Source organism: Phyllobates terribilis, unplaced genomic scaffold (genome assembly GCF_046119375.1).
Source record: "Phyllobates terribilis strain yellow unplaced genomic scaffold, ASM4611937v1 Scaffold_1__5_contigs__length_1240528914, whole genome shotgun sequence".
Lineage (NCBI taxonomy): Eukaryota > Metazoa > Chordata > Amphibia > Anura > Dendrobatidae > Phyllobates > Phyllobates terribilis.
The window spans coordinates 149,650,628-149,676,516 of NW_027362761.1; the positions used below are offsets into that span (position 1 = coordinate 149,650,628).

The 25,889-nt window shown below is 37.2% G+C and overlaps 1 protein-coding gene across 2 annotated transcripts in view; it reads left to right on the forward strand.

The window, feature by feature from the left end:
- PTPRD (protein tyrosine phosphatase receptor type D) overlaps positions 1 to 25,889 on the forward strand; it is a 2,806,079-nt gene that overhangs the window by 263,804 nt on the left and 2,516,386 nt on the right. The gene's annotated exons all lie outside the window — the stretch shown is intronic.

Sequence of the window (25,889 nt, forward strand, 5' to 3'; positions counted from 1 at the left end):
GTTCATCACAAGGTTTTCCAGGCAGAGAGATTTTATCCAAACTTTCACTTTGTCTGCACTTGCAATGAAAGATTTGCTTCAGTAACCTGGCCAATTGCCATTTGCCTTCATCATTATTTCACTTACCTCTAAAAAAGAGTGTGTTTTTCCAAAATACTAGTAAACTTTCTCATCATATTCTACCAGCGCCCCTTTTTGGGAAGCCCCTGTAATTGGCCCTCATTAATTATACAAATTTATTTCAAGATACAGTACAATAGAATTGTTACTTTACCAGTTTTTCCTATCTTGCAAGCTTGTGTATATCACCAATGTGCTGATCTCTATGATCTTTGATCTTGCTTTATGTATATCTTAAACAGAGCCATTACCAAATAATTTTAAAGGTAAGCCACAAGGATGGAGCGATAACAAAAAGTAGCTGGTTTTCAAATATTTTTTTTTATATATATAAACTACATTTTTTCTATTTAAATCATTAATTGTAGATCTAGTTAAGAACAACACATATTCTTGTAGTCTATTTTTGCTCTAATTAAATACTAAGGGTGACAGCTACAGATTGAGAAAAATATATTATTCTCTTGTAAAATATAACATTTTTATAAATGAAAATCTGTCATGGCTTTGAATTTGTAAGGCAGAAGTATTCTGGAATAATTAGTTTGCATTGATTTACTGGTTCATTGTAGTTGCACTGTCCAACAAAATATAATTTTCTGTACAATCTATACTGGAATCAGGCAACTAATTATGTGTATTGTCAAAATCCAACCTATAATTATAACAAGTACTTGTCATAATGCCCTTTTCATTAGCTGATATTAGAGATTAATTAATGATTGCAAGGAAAATAATTGCTATTTAATGTACCCCTTTACCCAAATGTGAGCTTTGGCATCCACATACAATTGACTCGGATTTGAAGATAAAAGTTATTAGGAATTTTCTCTGATAGAATGAACATTTTATACTGCCTAAAATGATAAAATAATGAAAGTCTCAATGTACTTAAGCTTCTGAATTCTTCATAGTTGTTTTGTTTCTATTACCATTCCAGTCCACCCTACCCATATGGGATGATAGCAAGTCTTATGAGCTGGTCAGACCAAAATCATAATATAATATGGAAGGGTGCAACTTCATAATAATTAAAAAAAAAGGAATCCCAAATGTTTGGTGTACATTTTTTTTTAATTTTATGATCCACTGTGGTGTTTATATAGGTGATGTTTCGGTTTACATGACCTTTTTCAAACATACACTATTAGAATATGACCATATAGATGGCTTTGTAGATGCTGCACTATGGGAGCTGAGACCATTGTCGCTAGGAGGAAGGCACAATGATTACGTCAGACAGCAATGATGTCACAAAAGTTGACATATCACTGCAGTCACCCACTCATTGGGTGTCATAACACATGAGTGCAAACAGATCTATTGGAGAACCCTAACAGCAAAAGTGAAGTGAGGGTTGGTGGAAAGCATTACAGCCTTGTATCACTGGAGTCCTGAGTTCAAATCCACCAAGGACAACATATGCAAGAAGTTCCTATGTTTGCATGGGATTCCTCCTGGTACTCTAATTTCTTTTCACACTAAAAAGACATACTGATAGTGAATTTAGGGAACCCAGAAATGCAGCTAACCCACAAGGCATGTGAGAAGAGAAAAAGTTGTCAGCAAAATAAAAAGATACATATTTAAATATAATCCGAAAATAATAATGAAATGTAAAGAATTCACCTAAAATAAGCATATAGTTATAAAGTGGCTATAAGTTCCCTACAAATCAAGAAAACCTACAAAAAATATTACATTGCTCAATGTAAAGTAAAAATAATTATTTATTATTGGAAATACAAAAGGAAGGTTAAAAGTGGGGGAATCCTATAGAGGGTGACATACACAGCATGGGGAGGTAATCAATGTTATATACAGTCATGGCCAAAAGTGTTGGCACCCTTTAATTTGTTCCAGAAAATGAAGTATTTCTCCCAGAAAATGATTGCAGTTACATGTTTTGTTATACACATTCTTATTTCCTTTGTGTGTATTATAATAACACAAAAAAAAACAGTTGAAAAGGGCAAATTGGACATCATTTCACAAAAAAACCCAAAAATAGGCCGGATAAAATTGTTGGCACCCTCAGCTTAATATTTGGTTGCACACCCTTTGGAATAAATATCTGCAGTCAATTGCTTCTATAACCATCAACAAGATTCGTATACCTCTCAACTGGAGTTTTGCTCCAGGTCTCTCATATTAAAAGGGAGCCTTCGCCCAACAGCAAACGTTTTCATAAACCCAAATTTTGCATACCTGTGTCATTTGTATTTTTATAGCACCAACATATTTCACAGCTCTTTATCATTGAGAGGAGACTTGTACTAACAAGATAAGACAAAACAATGTAACACATATTTCAGTGCATACCAAGAAGTGTGAGGGCCCTGCTCGAAAGCTTACAATCTATTAGGAAATAAGGAGGAAATAAAAAGTAAAAAGTGTATGTCGTATACGGTGCAGCCTTCAATAAAATAAATAGGGGCATTCAAATAAAGTTGCATGAGCCAGTCCCCATCTTGTCTGTGTACAAGTACAGATACAAAGTGCTACAGAATGCGTGGAAGAGAAAACAGGGGATAATTAATTAGCTTGGGGAGATGAGGTGATAGGCTAGTCTAAAGAAATGTGCTTTTAGGACATGCTTGAAATAAATAAGGCTGTGTTGCAGTTCACAGCACAGGAGAGTGTGGAAGGCGAGACAGCATCGGGACTGTGCAAAAGAAACCCTAGACAGAAGAATATATCATTGTTATAAATATCATATTTAAAATATATTAAATGTAATTTTTAAATAAATATATTTGAATCCCAAGGTCTTGTAAGTTTTATTTTAATTGCATAGCAAGGAATTTAGTAGCCTAGATTCTGTAAGAATACAGTGTTATAGTTACCTGCATAACATTTCTCCTATAAATATCTTTACATGACCTTTAATTCACACATTTCTCACTTCTTCTTCCTATTTATCAATAGGTTAACCCCTGTATTATTGTATCTATTGACTAACAAGAATGTGTGAAATAGTGAGCTAGGCACTAATCTCTTCTAGAAAGAACTAATGTATTGCTAATGGAGCCTAGTCTCACTGGCGCATTAGGAATATTGAATTAGCAGGTGCAATAATGCCTTCTATACCTAATATGCAGGGAACTGAGAATAAACAATATTAAAATAAATCGATATTCTCTTTGGTTCTTTTACATCATACAGACCACAGCCATGAGTCCATGATATATCTGTTAAACAGAAATTACTTGTAGACATTTTAATGCATTAGTTAATAGGATTTTTGTGTGCATAATTGGGCTACATATAGAGATGAGTGAATCTGCTGAATTCAACCACAAAATTCAATTCACATCCAATTTATCCAATGTGATAGATTTAAAAAATATATATATATACAGTACAGACCAAAAGTTTGGACACAACTTCTCATTTAAAGATTTTTCTGTATTTTCTTGACTATGAAAATTGTACATTCACACTGAAGGCATCGAAACTATGAATTAACACATGTGGAATTATATACTTAACAAAAAAGTGTGAAACAACTGAAAATATGTCTTTTATTCTAGGTTCTTCAAAGTAGCCACCTTTTGCTTTGATGACTTGCTTTGCACACTCTTGGCATTCTCTTGATGAGCTTCAAGAGGTAGTCACCGGAAATGGTCTTCCAACAATCTTGAAGGAGTTCCCAGAGATGCTTAGCACTTGTTGGCCCTTTTGCCTTCACTCTGCGGTCCAGCTCACCCCAAACCATCTCGATTGGGTTCAGGTCTGGTGACTGTGGAGGCCAGGTCATCTGGCATAGCACCCCATCACTCTCCTTCTTGGTCAAATAGCCCTTACACAGCCTGGAGGTGTGTTTGGGGTCATTGTCCTGTTGAAAAATAAATGATGGTCCAACTAAACGCAAACCGGATGGAATAGCATACCGCTGCAAGATGCTATGGTAGCCAAGCTGGTTCAGTATGCCATCAATTTTGAATAAATCCCCAACAGTGTCACCAGCAAAGCACCCCCACACCATCACACCTCCTCCTCCATGCTTCACGGTGGGAACCAGGCATGTAGAGTCCATCCGTTCACCTTTTCTGCGTCGCAGAAAGACACGGTGGTTGGAACCAAAGATCTCAAATTTGGACTCATCAGACCAAAGCACAGATTTCCACTGGTCTAATGTCCATTCCTTGTGTTCTTTAGCCCAAACAAGTCTCTTCTGCTTGTTGCCTGTCCTTAGCAGCGGTTTCCTAGCAGCTATTTTACCATGAAGGCCTGCTGCACAAAGTCTCCTCTTAACAGTTGTTGAAGAGATGTTTCTGCTGCTAGAAATCTGTGTGGCATTGACCTGGTCTCTAATCTGAGCTGCTGTTAACCTGCGATTTCTGAGGCAGGTGACTCGGATAAACTTATCCTCAGAAGCAGAGGTGACTCTTGGTCTTCCTTTCCTGGGGCGGTCCTCATGTGATCCAGTTTCTTTGTGGCGCTTGATGGTTTTTGCAACTGCACATGGGGACACTTTCAAAGTTTTCCCAATTTTTCGGACTGACTGACCTTCATTTCTTAAAGTAATGATGGCCACTTGTTTTTCTTTACTTAGCTGCTTTTTTCTTGCCATAATACAAATTCTAACAGTGTAATCAGTAGGACTATCAGCTGTGTATCCACCAGACTTCTGCACAACACAACTGATAGTCCCAACCCCATTTAAAGGCAAGAAATCCCACTTATTAAACCTGACAGGGCACACATGTGAAGTGAAAAACATTTCCGGTGACTACCTCTTGAAGCTCATCAAGAGAATGCCAAGAGTGTGCAAAGCAGTCATCAAAGCAAAAGGTGGCTACTTTGAAGAACCTAGAATATAAGACATGTTTTCAGTTGTTTCACACTTTTTTGTTAAGTATATAATTCCACATGTGTTAATTCATAGTTTTGATGCCTTCAGTGTGAATGTACAATTTTCATATTCATGAAAATACAGAAAAATCTTTAAATGAGAAGGTGTGTCCAAACTTTTGGTCTGTACTGTATATTCACCCCATCCCTCACCTGTCCTTGTGAACTTCCCACCTGGTCCTCTTCTGGTTTGCTTCCTACATCTGGCTCCAGTTTTCTTTTCCACCTTCAGTCTTCTTCATTCTTCGGCACCTCCAGCAGTAATTGTGTCCAATGAGAGGGGATGACTGCATTTTACCGTGACATCATCACATCTCTTGATAAATAGTTGATACCAGAGGGGCCAAAGAAGAGAACGCCTGAGCTGCAAGTAGGAAAAGAGCCAGTGGCGGCACAAATAGGGAGCTGCAATGCTAGGACAAGTAAGGGGCAAGGTCAATATAATTTTTTTTTACATATATCTTAATTCCCACCCATGGTGGCCATTTTGCTTGATTAGATCTAATTGATTGAATAAAAAAAAATAGGTTCTGGCAAATCCAATTTTTTAAGCAAATTTGATTTACTTTGATTGTTTCACTCTTCTCTTGTTACATGATTTGGACATCTCATGTATTCCCCTACATCTCCTCATAACTAATTTAGTGTGGTAATTTAGTTGTAAACCTTGACTCCCATTATTGGCTGTTACAAGAAGGAAAACGTTCCTTCTAATAATGCATCAGAGCAGGGGTGGAAATATATTATTGGAGCAACCGGTGCAGCCTTACAGGGGCCCAATTGGTTCACATCCACCTCCAAAGCATTTGGAATTGTGCGTTATAATGAAATGTTGGATTGCAAAGCACCTGTATTCTGTTTTGGCATAGTAGCCCTCTTCTGTCTGTGTCTGCCACTGCATCAGAAGAATGTATCATTTTACTCTTTGAAATCATTGTGCCACCTACTCATGAAAAAGGTAGAAGTTACCCATAAAATCAACACTTTGCTAAGCCTCACTGATTGTAGAACAGTTGTGAAACACTCTCTATAACCTTAAGGACTTGCTGACACATACTGCTAGCCAGCGTATAACTTGGACAAGTGCTATCCGATGTTTCATTGGACAGCACTTCCTCCAATGTTATACTATGGAGCAGTGCCTACTAGCGTTTATTTTCTCATGCCAAGTCAGCATGAGAAAAATAATTGCTGCATGCTGCGATTGGCAGCATATAACAGTTGGCGCACACCTATTAAGTTCTCCATCTTCTCTGCACCTGTAATACAATTCTCACATGCGAGAGAATCGGATCACAGTTATATGACACTTGGATCATACTCGCAGAAGAGTTTGAGCCGAGGATCATTTTGATATAGCATCTGATTCCATCGCATGAGAGAATCATCAGATGCTACATGCCAGTGTGAGCGAGCCATAAAATTCATAGATAGTTGATGAATTTGATAAAAGATACCTGTCCATCTTTTGCCTGCTGGTAAAATCCAAGCACAGAACTTGGCTATTTTCAGAAATCCTATGGAAAATGAATGAATGAAGTACAGCTAGATAATATGCACCTCCACTTCATTCAATTCTGCATATTTATTTAAGTGTACCGAGTAGTTTTACCAAGTAGTCTTGCAGCACATATAAGTAGTGAAAATGAGGAAGAACTATAAAAATATAATACCTTTTAGTATACAATGATTAAGCTTTGTTTATATTTGTTTACATTTAATCATAAAATGTCTTTAAGAAACACATTTGATCAATGGGAATTTCCTGTCTAGGAGGCTAATATTTTAGCCCAAACAGGCATAAAGACAATCTCTTGCCATAGAGAAACAAGCATATTCTTGGATTATTGGACAATATATTAATTTCACTGAGGTTTGTGTAATCCTTCATTCAGCCTGTGGTGTCACTGCTGGAATATTGAATAATTGTTGCTAGGCTCATCCTCAGATTTTAGCTAATTATTTTGTCGGACACCATGTGATCACATCATTGTTAGGGGACCCTTCTGACCAAATAATAAAAAAAAAAGATTGCCCAAATCAGATAACAGCTCTGGTTAAATTGTAAAGATAAGAAATAAATTGCTAAGCGTTATGTTGTATAGGACTGACGTTATTCAGTTTTCTGCGTGGCATTAAACAAGGCAGTCAGTGAGGAGACTCGCTCAATGGCTTTATACACAGGTCAACAATGTTTAAATTTAATTAATGTTTCCAGTTTCCACATTTCTATACTTTATAAAGTACAAGTTACTGGGAATCCATGTACCTCCAGTTGACATCTTTGTCGATTTTTATCTTTGTTGTTCTAGCTCAGCCTACAACTTCCCTCAGACATTTCTTAATGCTGTCAAATCAGAAACTTTGATCTTGTAACAGCACTACTAGGATCATTAAATGTTACCTGAGTGAAATTCTTTACTGCTGCTCTCAGGGTGGGTGTATTGAACCAGTGAGGCTTTAAATGCATTTAAAATGGTTCCGTGAGGAATTGTTTTAAAGCTAGGGGGATCTAATCATACAGCCTTACCAAAAAGAGACAGGAAATGGCTTAATTTAATTTATTATTTGTAAATGTATAGCACTGTATATAATGGATTTGGAACAGAAAGAGAAAGTTATTGACCGCAGAGTTACAGTAAATGTGAATTTATTTGAAATACACCATAAAATTCCAAAAATGTGATAAAGCAATTTTTGTGAAGCATAAAATAATTACAGTGCATTTCTTTTAGTAAGTACAGACTATAAAGGCCTTAAAGGCGATGTCCCATGAACAATGTACATTTTAATCCATAGATCTTGGAATAATATTATGTTCCACAATTGGATGTGTTTAAATAAAATGTTCCTGTGCTGAGATAATCTTATAAATGTGCCCCTGCTGTGTACTGTGTAATGGCTGTGTCTGACTATACAGGAACATGATCTGATCATTCCACAGCTCCTGGGCAGGGGAGGAAGAATGAGTTGTTATACAGATGACATAACAGTGGCTTTCAGTCTCTGCTTTCTTTGTGGTAAAACATTACCCTGCTTGTTTTATCACATGAGTGAGTGTTTCTACTGCATCTCCAGTCCCCTAACCTCATCATAAATAAAGTCATGTGAGGCAGAAGCTCCAGATGAAGCTGAGCTCTGTGTCACTGAGTTGATTAATGATGAATTCTGAGTGCTGGAAACATGGCAGAAACACGGATAGAACAGCCAGGAAAATGTTTCACCTCACAGAAAGAATCATCTGCGATCCCATGATGCCCTACCTGACTCTTTTGCTTCCTCCCCTGCCCAGGAGATGTGGTATGATCAGACCATGTTCCTGTACGGTCATACACAGCCATTACACAGTACACAGCAGGGGCACATTTATAAGTTTATCTCAGCACAGGAACATTTTTTTACCCCGCATCCAATGTGGAACTTATTATTGTTCCAAGTTCTATTGATTAAAATGTACTTTATTCTTTGGAAAGCCCCTTTAAGTTATGCAACGTGGTCTACTTGAAGTTAATCTGCTTCAGAGGGCAACCTATTAGGCTGTGTGCCCACGATGCGTTTTTGGTGCGTATTTTGGTGCGTATTTGCTGTGCGTAAATGCTCCAGAAACGCATTGCATACCTTATCCCATGACTTCCTATGACATTCTGCAAGTTCTGTGCACATGGTTCGTATTTTTTCGGCGCAGATTTTACTCGCAGAAAAAATACGGACATGACCAATTCTTGTGCGTTTCTGCATGCGTATTTGCCTATACAATGCATTGGAAAACGCATGGCAAATACGCATGCAAATATGTGTCAAATACGCGTCAAAAACGCATGTAAAAACCCCATGCGTTTTTCTGCCAAGGAGATGAAGAAATACTCTGGAAAATTTCTGCTTCATTTCTGCATCGTGGGGACTAAGCCTTATAGATACTGTACATATAAAAAAATACAAGTGATCAAACTTTTGATACAGGATAGCATACGCATTATTTTATAAAGCCTTTGTTTTAAGGTCACTGCTAAGCAGTTTACATAAGGGGAAATAATATGTAATAAGGGAGGGTGTGATTTCTTTACATTAGAATTGTACTTAAAATGTTCAGATTAAGGGCAAATGCACAAATACGTTTCTTTTTCTTCTGTAAAAAACTAATTTTCATCAATGTGCTGGATTCCATTTCCATCCATTTTTGGACTTTGTGTCCATTTCTACTTCTATTTTTCATCAGTTTTTTACATTTGCAAAAAAAATCTGATAGAGGTTATCCAAGCTTTTCCTAACAGCCAGTCTGTGAAAATCAAACAACACATGGATAGCATCAGTGTGCTCTTTGTTTTATTCACTAACCCATTCACTTGAAACTGATATTTGAACAGCCAAGTGAAATATAATGGAACAGTGTGCTGTCTGCGCTGCATAGCAAAAAAGGGATGTTTGCATGAGACCCAATCCAATGTAAATATTTCTAAGTATTGAGTTTGTGTCTAAATTCAAAGTTAGGATTGGGATTGTGATAGAAAGTTTAAGTTCTGTGACTGAAAAAAGGCATATTACAGAATGGAACATTTCTTAAAAGGGTACTTAGATATGTCTTCATTTTCAATGTGTTTTCATTATCTTACATAGCTCTGTTCATAACCCTTGTGTTGATGTTGCCAAGATAGACAGGAAAGCACTAAAGTTCCCATGGTTAATCCTCACTTTCATAACTATAACCTCTATTTCCAGCAGTCTATATGTTTTTTTCTCCTAGAAGGTGTGCGGTAGTCATCTGCTGCTCAGCATGAGAAATATGATCCCTAAAAATACATAGATGGAGCAGAGCCAGGGCGCTGTGTAGATAAAAAATGGGAATTGGATGTTTCACCCCCAGCAGTTCGCCCCCAGCAGTTCGCAACCGGGTACATTTCGCCCCCGCACATTTCGTCCCCAGCATTTGGCCCCCAGGATGTTTCACCCCCGCACATCTCACCCCCGCACATATCGCCCCAAGTTCGAAACGTGCGGGGGCGAAATGTGCAGGGGCGAATCTTCCTGGGGGCGAAATGTGCGGGGGCGAAATGTCCCTGGGGGCGAACAGATGGGGGCGAACTGCTGGGGGCGAAACTTCCTATAACCATAAAAAACATTGGTCATGTTTTGTTTCCAGGAACATGACAGTGAGTTTTATTTCCTTTCTTTGCCTTCACAGTTCCGAGATCCTAATTCTATAAAGCATCTTAAGGACAAGGCTGAATGGGTTCTGCATCTAAGTTATGGTAACTGTGGGAAGCTATCCTGTCTGCAAAGGCCAATAATCCTGCAGAATCATTTCAGCAACTAGTGAACTGTATGCCCTGATACATTGCTATGGTTCTAAAAGCATTATTAGACAGGTGTCTCTATGGGAAGAGTCAGATGGCCGTATAACTTGGACAGGATCACAACGCAATACTTGGACTGGCTGGTGGCTCTCACGACCCAAGCGTGACAGCACAGGAGAGCCACCGGCCATTGTGCAGCTTGAATGCATATGAGTCTGATGGGCAGTGCTACTCAGATAATAACAGCTCTTGCACACAGGGTAGGCTGTGACTTATTGAATAGGACCACACACTGGATTCATATGCATATTGTAACTGTAACATATTGTAATTGTAAACTCCTGGTCCTTAAAGGAGTTGTCAAGGTTTATCATGAAAGTCTGCAGTCACTCTATGTGACTGCAGATTTGTGCATCTTAAAATCATGTGCAGTATGCGCTGTCAGGATTTATTCAGTGTTGCTGGCGAGACCAAATGGTCATATGCCCGTAAACATGCAATATTCATACTTCCGGCCACATTCCAATTAGACATACTAAGCCCCACTTAATTAACTAGTATTGAGTGAGGCCACGCACATCCAGTCGGAATGTGGCTGGAAGCATGGATATCACATATTTTCAGTCACATGACCAATCGGTCTCGCCACTGCCATAAAATCCTCACAATGCTCTCTGTGTGATGTGGGGATTTACAAGTCTGCATACAGATAGAGTGCCTGCAGATTTTCGTGAAAAAGTTGGACAAACCCTTTAATGCAAAATGTCTGATGTGGTCCTACAAATATTTAGGATTTACACATTTTTAGTACTGGTCTCTTCTTATGCAATAGGTGGTCCTCATTAGTCTACTAGGTCTGATATGACCACATCCTCTGCACACTATGTAGATTCATCCCTATTCACTAGCCAGAAAAGTAGTCTCATTGGTCACTCAGCTCTACACTCTTGAGCAGTAGCCGTAGAGAGCTCCTGAATGAACACAATAGCCAAGGGCATTGTAAATAGATAGATAGCTAGATAGATGGATAGGTAGAAAGATAGATAGATATATAGATATATAGATAGATGATAGATAGATGGATAGGTAGAAAGATAGATAGATAGATAGATAGATATCTCTGACAAAGGCTCACTTGTTCTTGAGCTGAAACAATGCCACTTGCTCACATAGGCAAATAAATTCACCCGTTTTTTTCATGAAGTTTGCTATTGATTGCTGCCCACTTTTATTATAAATTTGTGGATTACAATCTATAGGCTGGTACCTATATCTGCACTTTTGCTTGTGCTGCTCCATTTTTGGTTTTATAGATAGCTAGATAGATGATAGATAGATAGATAGATAGGTGATATATACTAGCTAGAGAGATACTTAAATATAGATAGACAGAGATAGATATATAGATAGATAGAGAAATAGATAGATATGGGATTAGATAATATATAGATAGATATGAGATAGATACTAGAGAGATAGGAGATAGATACTAGACAGATAGATAGATAATAGATAGATAGATAGATATGGATAGATAGATATAGATAGATAGATAGATAGATAGATAGATAGGCATCACCTTGCCTCCTGGAGTCCAGTGCATTGCTGGAATGTCAGAAGAGATGAAATTGCAGGCTGTTTTATACTATGTATAATGCTGCAGATTGTAACAAAATTGAAAGTAGCAATCTGTTAAAATGACTGATCCAGCCCTAGTGGAAGAAATGCTAGATTGGTCCTGCTCACCACAGAGAGAGAAGTTCCAGAGATAATATACAACATTTATGTTTTCGAAAGCATTAACTATTTTTCATTTCATTTTTATGGACTGATGTGTTCTAAACTTAACATTGTATAACTCAGTTTCCAGCCAATAAAATTTACCAAGTGGAACCGAATTATGGTAGTACATTTTGTCACAGCAATAAATTGGTACACGGCTTCGTTTTAAGCGTTCCTATCTGTAAATTTTCCTATTAAAAATTTAAGGTTTTCTGTACAGACAAGTGTAAAATCTCAAATGTTATTTTAGCAGTACAGCCCAAAAATTGTCCTGAAATACTTTCCCCTGTATACTAAAATTATTGGCATATGTTCTTGCGTACTGTAGATAATAAAGTCAGACCAGTGTAAAATGTCCCACTTCAAGCCATATATCCTTAGAATCCAGTCACATATGCCAGAGAAATAATGAAACCCACAGCATAATTTTTCTATCCAGTAGAACTTTCTGATAAGGTAATGTCTGATGATAAATTGAGTTTATAGTCAACTGCTAGATTCAATCTATGGCTTTAAATCTCTCAAGCTAACTTCTCTTTACACCCAAGACAAAGTCAGGACACAATACAATAAATGTCACTGGAATCAAATCTATCGTGACAATGTTTGATCTCTAGTGAGACCTGCCTTTAAATAGTGATTAGATCAGTTCCTAATAAAAGCTATACAGATATACAATATATATATTTTTCTAGCAAATAAATATCACTTTTACTTATTCCTCTGCGTATTTGCAGTTTATTTTAAAATTGCATAGTAAGCACACCTTAATATTTTATTATGCCATATATTTATAGACATGGTTTAATATCTTAAAATCAAATATCCCCTGAAGTGCAGTGTGTGTGTTATTGCTTGATGTGAATTACTCTGTGAAACAAGAAAAGCCATGTGATCTTTATAGATTCAATGAAAGAAGATTATTACTAAATTTTTATATAATCATAACCTCCTGAGGTATTAGAAATAATGCAGACTGAAAAATTGAGTGTAAGTTTATTTCATCCGTTGAATAACATTGAAAGATGCTAAATATATTTTAGTTACATAAATTAAATGAGATTTAGAGTAACAGATTCTTTACTATATATGACACCTGACAGGTCTGACCATAAAAAGTACAACCATTACAATCACAAAAAAAGTGTATTGGATTCCCCTGTTGAAAGGGGATACCTCAGATGTTCCTGCAAAGATATGTGACTGATTACCAAAAATGAAAGGGTTTATTCATACTTGTAATGTTTAGGCTTCTGTATTTGCAAATAAATGACGGTGTTATTTTAACACCACTCTACATGGTGCTTACAAATGGGCTCTGTTTAATATGGTTAATTGTACACTGTTTGGTAGAACACCATAAGGATGGTGCCAACAGTAGATACCACATAAGTGTCAACCACTTTAAGGTTGTATTTGTGTGGGCATGGACAATTCACAAAGCTGTCTACCATCATAGACATTTATGACACAGTAAAGGGAACCTAAGCTGAGTTATGCTGCCCAAACTGCATGGAAACTGAATCAGCTAGGGCCGGGCGGAGAGATGAGACTGCTCCAGACCCAACCCTAGGCCGACTCTTCCCGGCACTGCTAGAGGTGATTGATATGTCTGTCCCTATGTACACTCATGAGAGAGACCTGTCAATCACCTCCAGCAGTGCTGGGAAGAGCCGGCCTGGGGCAGCGCTTGACTAGTCTTCGGCTATGATCCCTGACCGGCTCTTTAAAGTATATTTTTTCTGAAACACTGTAGCATTTCAGAGAAAAATATATGTGGCTGAATTTGTGCACATGTCAGCTGAGTTATACAGCTGGCATATGCCCGCAACAGCTGCGGGTGGAATTGCGATCCACCTGCAGCTGTTAACTAGTTAAATGCCATTGTCAATCTCTGACAGCGGCATTTAACAGCGCCGCTCCGGAAGCGCGTCACTTACCCCGCCCATCGGTGACCCTGTCACGTGATTGCGGGTCACTGATGGGTTGGAATGGCAACCTGGGGTCTGCAGCAGACCCCTGTGGTTGTCATGAAAAGATTGCTATGAATGCCACCTAGTGGTCGGCGCTCATAGCACATGAGCATTTCTATTGCATACAGGCGATCTGCTGTATGCAGTAGAAGCGATCAGATAGCTGCAGCTTCTAGTCTCCTATGGAGACAATTGAAGCAAGCAGAAAGTGTAAAAAAAATGTTTTTAAAAATATTAAAAAATATATATATAAAAGTTTAAATCACCCCCCTTTTGCCCCATTCAAAATAAAATAGTAAAAAAAAACACATACACATATTTGGTATCGCCACGTTCAGAATTGCCCAATCTATCAATATATAAAAAGAATTAATCCGATCGGTAAACGGCGTAACGAGAAAAAAATTCTAAACGGCAGAATTACGTATTTTTGATCACCGCAACATTGCAGTAAAATGCAATAACGGGCGACAAAACATCATATTTATCCCAAAATGGTATCAATAAAAACGTCAGCGCAAAAAATAAGCCCTCAACCAGCCCCAGATACCAAAAAACGGAGACGCTACGGGTCTCGGAAAATGGCGCTATTTTTTTTTTTAGCAAACTTTGGATTTTTTTTTTGCCACTTAAATAAAAAAGGACCTATACATATTTGGTGCCTACGAACTCATAATCACCTGGAGAATAATTATGGAAGGTCAGTTTTAGCATTCAGTGAACGTGGTAAAAAAAAAAAAAAAAACTGTGGAATTGCATTTTTTTGCTATTTCACCGCACTTGGAATTTTTTTCCCATTTTCCAGTACACAATATGGTAAAACCAGTGATGGTGTTTAAAAGTAAACTCATCCCGCAAAAAATAAGCCCTCACATGGCAATATTGAATGAAAAATAAAAAAGGTCAGGCTCTGGGAAGAAGGGGAGCAAAAAACGAAAATGCAAAGACGGAAAATGCTCCAGTCATGAAGGGGTTAAGGGAATTGATTTCCTTGCTATTTCTATTTCTATTACACATGAAGATTTGAAATTAAAGATCTGTATTTACATCCAACCTCTACTTTCATTCTGCACCTTCTTTCATTCCTGGTTCTCCTTAATCGTAAGGTCAAAGATATGCCATAAAAGTCTAAAGGTTGATGTACAAAGGCCAATTTGTTTGACCAAACGACCGGTGATAAGAACATTTGTTCCCAATTATTGGCCTATGTAAATATACAGATCTAGCAAAGGATATTTTGACTTAGATAACACAGCTTTAGGATATTCTGGCACAATACGTATAGTCTAATTAGAAACCTAAGGCTGCATTTAAAATAGCCAACCAGCGCTGTTAAGCGACCACCATTCACTACCTAAAAGCTGGTCAGTTAATAGGCTGTTCAGACAGTGTGAATACATTACTCATGTGCAAAGAACAATTGGTAATATGATCGTTCTGTGCGCATAAACTGTCATTGTTATTGACAGCATATATCCTGTTTACATAAAGCTTAAAAACCATTTTACCTGACAAAAGAGCATTTTGCTCATCTGTCAGGTCATTAGCAGCCTATTTCCTCGACCAATTATAATTGTATAATAAAAATATATATATAATAAATATAATTATAATAATTATCAGCAAGTGAGCATTTATAGGAACGCTTCTTACCGATAATCGGCTGTGTTTAAATGCACTTTAATTTGACATTGTTCAATGGTTTGTGCAATTTTAACTCATCTTGATCCTCTTACGTGAGATAACGTTCTGTGATGTTATCATGATCATTCATTGTGGATCATGATAACTTTTACCACATTTGTTCCACAGATCAGGTGATGAAAATGCACATACATTGGCTGATATGATTGCTTATGTGGTCTTTAAAGTAATCATTGTTGGTAGCACATCTCCACATATACACAGAAAATGTGATCTTAACAATATGCAGTAGTCATTCAGTCCACCATACAATTTGCATCACCCCAGGTAAAAGTACCTTAACCCTAGAACGCGTGACCATAAAAATGGGTATTTTCAAAAAAGAGTTGTTATACCGAAAATGCCTGAAACATAAAAATAAATGAACAACTGGAAATGACAAACAACTATATACCTGAGGAATACCTAGAGTTTCAAAATTCTAACTAAAGTAATCTTGCAGAAAAGAGAAAACAACTAACAGGGCGGGCCTGCGAGGCCCCAGGTATGCGCTCTAGGGTTAAAAGATCATCTTGTTATATCATCAAGGCTAGAATCACATCAGCGTATTTTCTCTCATCCAAGAGAATTGGGCCGAATATGTTAATCACACTCTAATCAGACTTTGATGTCAACCAAGTTCAGTCCAATTTTTTCTACAGGCTCATTAACCTGCATGGCCGAGTGCAATCTGATAATTCGGGCATGCAGCGGTTTTATTCCTCAGACCACCTCTGTCCAAGGAAAAAATCGAACATGTGTACGGCCCCATAGAATAACATTGGTCCAAGAACGATCCAATGTTTTTCCGGATAGCACTCACACCTAAGATATTGTCATGTGCACGAGCCCTAATGGATAGCAATCTGCCAATGTTAAAGGTGTTGTCCGGTCCAAATCGATAAGACTGCATTCACTCTGTGTGACTGCAGACTTATGAATCCCCCCAGCACACAGTTCCCAGATTTGCCATTTTCTGACTCGGGCCTGGAGTTTATGTATGCGTTATACATACTCCCAGCCAGAGCCCATCTAGCGACACAGTCGTTCAGTAGGCATGGCTCACTAGAGGGTGCGGCCTCACTCCATACAAGTGTAAAGAAGCAAGGCTGCGCCCACTGGCCAGGAGTATGTATAACATATACATAGCTTCCAGTCCCAGGTCTCATACCGGTGAATCCCTGCAGTGCACATTGAGTGTGCGGGGGGGATTCATAAGACTGCAGTCACACAGAGTGATTGCTGACTTATCGATTTGGACTGGACAACCCCTTTAACCCATGTTTAGATGTTAAATCTTTAATTCACTGGATTGTCAATATGAACATGAAATAGATTTGCGACAGTATATATTTCAATGTTAACATTATAAGCTTGAATCCTTCAGACCATGTGTGTCTAAAGGATACACATGTTCGATCCCATCTCTAACTTTCGTCAATCCAGAGAACAATTTGCTTGATCAGTTTGCTCAACTTGGTTTGAGATAACATCTAATGTTTTGCATTTTATCACTATAGGTTTAAAACCTTTAAATTATACACTTAAATGGGCTCTCATCTACTTTATCCTCTTCTTTGTTTGCTATTGTTTTAGCTGTCACCATTATACAATACCTCGTGCCCTACTTCTTGTACCCTTAGAACATAGTAGCACAATAGAAAGAAAAACAATAACATTATTGATGATACAGATGTTTAAAACATATAAATCATGCCAATAAAGCTACTTACTGGATATTGAAGTGTTAAAAGAGGTTTATTTTGTTAATACTAAAAAGAGGAAAAAGACACATCTTTTGCCTTTGCCCTCTAACCGTTGAAGATATCATTAAGAACTATTTATGCATCTTGAATAAATAACATTTTCTGAGCAGTGTAAATAATGTGCAGAGTTTATTTTATTATATTATATACATCAATATGCTTTAGTTATGACCCTGAGGTAGAAAACATGCAAAATGTACTCTTAGCATAGTAAAACTATTTTTTTTCACAAGGAATTTAATACAGCAAGGGAAATACAATTAACCATTTTATATAGTTTACAAATATAATTTAGACACTTTTTTATTATTTTATATGCTAAAAAATGTTTCTTAGGGTATTTGAAAGGCATTTGTAATGCAATAAACTATTATAATGTTATGTTAAGGATCAGAAATATCTATATCAGTCTACCTGTGCAATTTACTAAGTATGATTTTGATTACCTTTGTATGCATAATACAGATATAAAGAATATACAAATGGGCAAAGAATAAATATGTACAGACTTGTACTATTAGTATTCTCACAATTGAGGTCACATTACTATTGTAAGTGCCAAATCGCCATCGTCAGGCAAAACATCATGCATCTAATAGCGGCTGTGCCGGTTATGGCAATCCAACCCCATAGAACTCAATGAAAATCTTCTGTCTATTATTTTCTATTCCCATGTGGCTGCTGTAAAACCTATCTCTAAATGCTGTCGACAGCAGCTCAGACACTGAGCTGCACTATAATCACAGGCAGCAAGGTGGCTCAGTGGTTAGCACTGCAGTCCTGGGGTTCTGTGTTCAAATCCCACCACGGACAACATCTGCAAGGAGTTTGTATTTTCTCCCTGTGTTTGCTTGGGTTTCCTCCAGGTTCTCCAGTTTCCTCCTACGTTCCAAAGATATACTGATAGGGAATCTAGATTGTGAGCCCCAATGGGGACAGTGCCAATATTGTATGTGAAGCGCTGTGGAATTAATGGCAGTAAGTGAATAACATAAATATAGATGATAGAATAAAAATGTACAATCATAAATTAAAAACAAACAGAAAAAATATGTGGGTTTGGGATCTAATTTCATAAGAATAAAATATTTGTTACATTTTTTTTCAACTTGGTACCGTCAATGCATACTTCTCAGCTCATTCCTTTAAAAAAAAGAAAAAGACCCAGAAAATTGCCTAAAGCTATTCCGCTAAACAAAAATGGAAAATTCTGCTTTTAGCAGCAACTGGGCGACAAGATGATCAAGTTTTTAGGTCTTAGAACCTTCATTTAATTTTATGAACGCTTTTATTCCAGTATGATCAGGTTGTAATTACAGGAAATAATATAGGCTGTGCTTAAAAAGGAAAAGTCCAAGCTTTAGGTATAAAATGATATATTTGTATAGAAGATAATTCAAACATATAAGAACACATTATTGTGTTAGATTTCAAGATAATATCATTTGCCAAGGAAAAAGGTACGGAGACCCCAGGAACAAATCAATAGCTTATGTAAACGATATGGGTCATCATAGCAAAGGAAAAAATCCCAATTCTGGTTCGGCTTGATACCACCATACTTTCTACCACCAAGATGGGAAATTTTATCCCAGAAGCACCTACAGCAATGAGGATAATACACATAAGTAGGAAGTAGTGTAGATGTAAATCCAGCACTGGGGTGGGATAAATTACTTGCTAGAGAAGCTTCAGCATGGCTCTGTTTCTCGACCTGCTTTAATGCCACTCCCTGCTCCTCACTTGTCCTCCCCTCTCTATTGACTTCAATCAATATGCTGTTTGACCCAACACCTCCCGGTCCTGGCAGTCCATCTTGTGTAGAGTGGATTTGAGCTGTGAAATGATGAGTTTAGAAAACAAGTGGTAGGAGGAGATGTTGCTTATAAGTGGAGAAAGAACCAGATTTCTCTGATCAGATATTGTTAGAACCCTCCTGTTTGGTTTTTTCCATCTTGTGTTTTGCGGTCACTTGACCATCTGCCTTTATATTCTAGCTCCGTCCTTTTGGCTGTGCTGGACTTAAGTGTTTGACTGTCTCTCTAGCCAGGTGCTTCGGTGCCTTTCTCTGTCAGTTTACTTGGTCCTTCTGGGACCTCTAGTACCTTTTTGTCAGTTTGTCTTTTTGTGTTCTGCAACAACTTCTCTGTTTAGGAGGTGTCCCATTTTTGTCCCAGTCCTTAGTTCTTTTAGGGACCCCTCCCCTTATGCTATAGGTCTTCGTTCAGACTAGCTGAGGACTAAGGCGGGTCTGTTCGCTAGGAACAGGCAGCCCGCTACATCATAGGGATTCAGCTTAGTCTTACTGTAGGGACAGCTTTCACCTATCTTTCCTTAGTATATGTTGCAGATCATAACAGATATATTACAAAGTATTTTATTTGTTGTACTATTGATCTATGCAAAGTTTGTTTAAAGTACAGTTTCCATTTATATACACCCCACCCCCCAAAAAAATTCAAGTTAAATGAGCTAAAATGTTATATCATATAAAATTAATAATTTTTATGGAATGAATTTAATAAAACAGCTATTAGCACTGAAATAAAAACATTTTTTTTTCAATTATAAAACCATCTCAGCCATTCTCGCTTTTCTGTCCTATTTAAATAGTTTAATTTTAATTAACTTGTTCTATTTCTAATTAGCAAAGAGATAATCAGTAATTATACTTAGAATACGAAGCTGATATGGTTATTTAACCATTGGACTTTGTTAATATAGATTTAATACATAACATGTAATATATTTATAAAAAATCAGGACAAAAATGCGTCAAACCATTAAAAGAGTTTCTCTATGTATATTTTATAGCAGTTCACCTAACATGTACCTGAATACATGCTGGCAGTCATTGGTGTAGCAAAAAAAAAAAATCTTTAAAACATGAGGTACCACAAAACATTTTTTATCTACAGACTATAGAAAGATCCGACTGTTCACTGACCCCTAGTCTCTGTAGATAATAGTATCTAGATTGTGTGGAATAAAGGATGATAGAATGAATGATGTAACATGTTCAGAAATTCAAAAGAGAGCACAAAGCCAGCATATTGTACATTTGTCTGCTTTTATTGGACATGTGGTGTATGGATATCTATTAATTATAACATTTTTTTACTGCAGAAAAATTCTTGCTGAGTACTGCACCTGCAGTTCCAGAATGTTGTAATGAGATCTAGGAATATTTCTTTCCACTCAATACAGAACTAAAAAAAAATCTGCAGAAATGAAGTAAATGGGATTGTAATTAAATAGCCTGTTGAGTTTTTAACAACTCGGTCTCTTTCGTACTAATTCCCTAAGAGAAATGTGATAATACAGAAATCTGAAACGTAATCATTATTATGAACATAGATGCTTTTAGCAATGGCCAATATTTATACCAATTATGACCTCTACTGCACCTATTTATACTCATGGGGTGAATTATATATCTTTTTTTTTTTAATCCACTCCTGCACAGTTGGTGACTTTAACTGAGCAACTAGCAAGTAGAATGGGTTTTCTGTTTTGCAGAAAACCCATTTTTTTAGGTGATGATATGAAGCATCTCTGGAACTTATTCAAATGACACAAAAAAGACTGTATTCATCGGAAGAGTCCAGAGCAGTTCTCAGCAGTGGAAGACTGCAAGTGTTCTGGATTGCAAAGAATATTTTTTTGTATAATATCTTTATGGCGACACTACCAGGAAAGCGAGGTGCAACGCTCCTGCTGCATGGAACTCAATGGGATTGTCTATGGATATACTGCAATGCTGATAGCTTAGTCAAATAAATAGTCACCATTGTGTTAATGTTAAGGGTCCCATCCGTGGATTCCCCTCTGATCAGCACAAAAAAGCAGTACCAGGCACAGCTGCAAATTTAAAGGAGCTGCTGGGTCTGAAAATAATATAATAGGGTCGAGAGTCAGCCAGGTTCAAAATGCGTCAGATTTTTACATGCCCATGCTACTATTTTAATGAAGTCACAATAAAAAAATTTTTGCTTTTAATTCCCTTTGCTGGATTGAAAAACATTTTTCATCACTTCAAGCAAATCTGCTTGATATCTCACAACATGAGTGAATTTGTCCTGTAATCAGATTGAACAACATACATATATTTGATGGGTGAGCTGTATCCACAAATTTTCTTATATTACTGCATAAAAGGGGCCTTGACATTCCATAGAGTGCACTTGCCTTTTCTGTTTGTCAATCTGTACAGTACCCTGGTTCAGACCCACTAATCACACATTGATGGTCAATCCATGTTAATCCTGAAAGGGGTAGCCTTACCTCTAAGATCCTATCCCAATATGTAGTAGTTGTAATAATTTTAATATTATTAGCAAATGCCTCCAATTAGAAATGTAGTATAGTTCTTCTGATTTGCTATGTACATCACTTACCCCATGTGCACGGCATGGTAGTAGCTTAGTCATGGTTATGACTAGTGATGAGTGAGTATGTTCTGTTAACCCTTTCGGCGAGCATGCTCGGGTGCTTGCTGAGTATTTTCAGCATGCTCGGGTGTTATGTTTCAGTCACTCCATGTGCATGATTTGCGACTGTTTGACAGCTTTAATACATGTGAGGAATTCCTAAGAAACAGGCATTCCACACATGTATTAAAGCTGTCAAGCAGTCGTAAATCATGAGCACGGAGTGACTGAAACTTAACACCCGAGCACGCTGAAGATACTCGGAAAACACCCGAGCATGCTCGTAAATCTCAAGTAACGAGCATGCTCACTCATCACTAGTTATGTCCACTAACAGATAACTCACTCTCACTATATGAGTGGTCCTAACCACGGATACCTAAGCTACTGCAGTGCCTGCACATGGGGTAAACAACACAGTTATCAGAAGAACTATACTACATTTCTAAATGGAGGTATTTGCTAATATTATTATTTTCACACGTACTACATATTAAGATAGGATCTTGGAGATGGGAATACCCCTTTAAATATATGCAAAAGTGTACAAAGTGCAATCATGTAATACATGCCACGATTGTATAACAGCAGATTTTATATAAACAACTATGACCCTTCATTTCCAGCATCTTCTTTAGTGCATTCTCAGTCATTAGACGCAGGAAGAGAACACAAGATAAATAAAATCTTATTGTAGACATTGTAAAAAATGATTACTTTGGAGGAGCTTCTAGTCAGGACTTTTGAGTCCAAGAAACCTTTCTTACACATGTCTTGTTTTTTTAATACTGTAAGTTACAAAGTTTTAAAAAAAAAAAGATATTTCCCAGTCATTCCAGATCCATAGATCTATTTAGCAGTCTTTCCACTAGTCTCATACATAAATGATAGGGTTCTATTATATTCAATGGAAAAGAATGTCGGGTGATTAAGAATTCTCAGTATGTCTTCAGGACCAATAAAAGTCTAATCTTGCTGTATTACAATCTGGGTAGGCCAGCTTGTATTATAAAATCTCTTTATGGACAAGTCTTTTACCTTTTCTGGTGCCTTAGGGAAGGAAGGGAGGAGGGTGAAATCCTCTAATGTACATCCAGATGCAATTTAAAGGACATTGATACATGGCTGCCTTAATTTGCTGAGTCAAATACAGTCATTGCAACTCTTCTACACGTTCAATTCATCTGTCCTGTCCGGTTATCCAGAGCATATTTACTTTTAAAAACGCTTCTTCAAGGCTGCTATTTCAAGGTTGTTTCCTCTAGAAATCCATTCCTTAGTTTTAAATTGGCCTCCGAGAAGAATTATAGAATTGCACATGTTTTTATTTAAATGTCTGTTTACTCGATTTCATCCAAATGCAATTTCCTTTGGAAGAAGAAAGGTTTGAAACTTGGGTCAAGTCATCATTGCTGAAAATTGTATTGTCACCTTTTTAGACCTAAACACAGGAAAAGCAGGGATTTAAGGCTTGATAAAATGTCTCAGGATCTGTCAATATTTGCTTCAAATAAAACTATTTCTAGATTTTCAAAACGACTTCTTGTCATGCTTGACATGAACACAACGGGTCAACATTTTTTTTTTGTTCTTGCATTTCAGTTCACTGTAAAATAAAGACTATTTTCATCCCATCATTGACAGGAAGGTACTCACAGTAAATGACATCATTCTTTGTATATATGAAAAGCAATTTTCATTTCAGGCTGTGAAATACAAACATACACACAGTAGTATTACACTTAGGGGATAAGACAAGGAATGTTCTAAGGGCAGCAGCACATCAGGGAAGGACTCAACGAAGTTATAGTGGTATGTTGTTAAAAGAAATAAGTGGCAGTTTCAAAATTCTTTTTTTTTGTGAATCTGGTCATTATATTTTGCCTTTGTGGCTTAAGTGGAGGAAGCAGAGGGAATTAATGGATTTAAACTGTTATGGTAGGTCTATTATTTTGGAGTTTCAACAGTAATAAAAATGTCTAGTGGCTATGGTGTTTAAAGCGGAAAGACATATACATTTTAGAATACTTTTTATTTTGGTCTTGTTTGATGGAGGAGCCTATAAATAATGATGCAACATGGATTTTTGTTTTAACAGAACATGGAATTTTATTAGAAGTTTTTGTCTACCCCAGAATTATACAACTGATTGTAAAAGGATTGAAAACATAATTAATTAATACATTCATTAAATACCTTTAATCAGCAAGTCACATTTATTTTATTTTCGGGAAGTAATCACTATAGTGCATACATATGGAGGCCATTTTATTCCAGTGACAAAAACTATTCTAAAAGGTTAAAAAAAATTCCAGTTCCATTTAGCATGGAGTTAGTGTTAGTGGTTTATTTTTAACAATTTTCAAAATGAATACTTGTTGTGACCATCCTTTACCTTAAAAGCAGAACCAATTAAGGTACACTTGCAAAAAGTCAGAGATTTTATAGGATTTTTGTAGCTTGAAACAGTCATTAACTAAAACAGAAATCGGAGACTTAAAACTAGGTAAGGAATAGCCAATCTCTGCTACAAAGATAAGGTTGTGGAAGATACATAACAGGTAATACACCATGGCAAGACAGAGCACAAGACACAAAATAGTTGCAATGCATCAGCAAGGTCTGTCCCAGGAAAAGATTTCAACGCTTACTGGACTTTCATGTTTTCATGTGCTGTTCAAGTTCTTTTGAAGAAGCACCAAGAATTTGGCAGGTTTAAGTACCATAGGCCAAGAAAACTTAGTGCAGCAGATGAAAGACACATCATATTTACTCCCCTTTAAAATCATAAGATATGCAGCAGTGTCATTGGCTCAAAACTGACAGCATCTGATGAGTCCCAGTGATACTCACTGACAGATCAGTAGTCTTCATGAAGAATCACAGCCAAAACCTTTGACATGGAAACAAGGCTAAGCAACTTAAATACATATGAAAATATAGGAACTGGAGTACAGATAAATGGCAGAAGTTGCTCTGGACTAATGAGTCAAAATGTGAAATATTTGGCTTTACAAAGAAATAAGAATGGGGGCGCAATAGTGCTGTTATCCAGGCAAACAAAATTATTAATGAGAATGTGCTTACCTTGCGGGGTTGTGACATGCACAATTCATGTATTAAGTGTCAGAGAGGGCTGTTGGAGACACCAAACCTTGGTGGTTAGCAATATAGAAGAATGATGAAAGGCACCAATAAAGCCAAAGCAGTGACTAAATTAAATTAACCGCATCAAGAGGAAATGGTATGACAGTATTTTGTGCTCCTCCTAAGATCTAATTTCACATGGTTTACTATCCCGGATAGTAGGAATAATGAAAATGGGTACTCAATGATCCCGTAAGTCAGTTGGATATAAGATGGAATCTCCTCTTGTGCAACGCATGTAGCAGTACAGTCTGAAATAGTTTTGCTCCATTAGGGGGTGATAACCCGGCAAATGAAGAATTGAACTGACATGGGCTTCTCTCTTCTATGTTTTTGATGATTGCGGATCGCACTGGCGCGTTGCGGTCCTGAGCGGAAAGAAAGCCTATGACCACACCGGAGCATTATGGCTAGGTGTGGGAGATCACTTATTGAATGGAATTGACGGATATCTTTTTGAGAGTGCTGGAAGGAAGCTAGCTAAAGAGGAATTGGAAGTGGGACTCATGGTGACGGGAGGCGCTGTGATGCAACACCTCAGGAGATTAAAGGGAATGTTGAGCCACTGTAATATTGTTAATGTAACAAGTGTTGACAGGGCGCTATACTGCAACATCTTAGCAAGTAAGAGGGGATATTGAGCCTTTTTGGTGTTTAAAGAGAGGAACTTTGCTGTGACCAATATTTTAGGTGTTTTTTAGAGAAAGGTCTCTGTGATCTCATTTAAACCTCGTGGTTTCAGTGTATCCAATTTGTATATCCAGTAGATCTCTTTTCTGTTGAGAGTTTGAATTCTGTTAGGGGTGATATCTGAAATATGCTCTATAGGCATGATTTTCA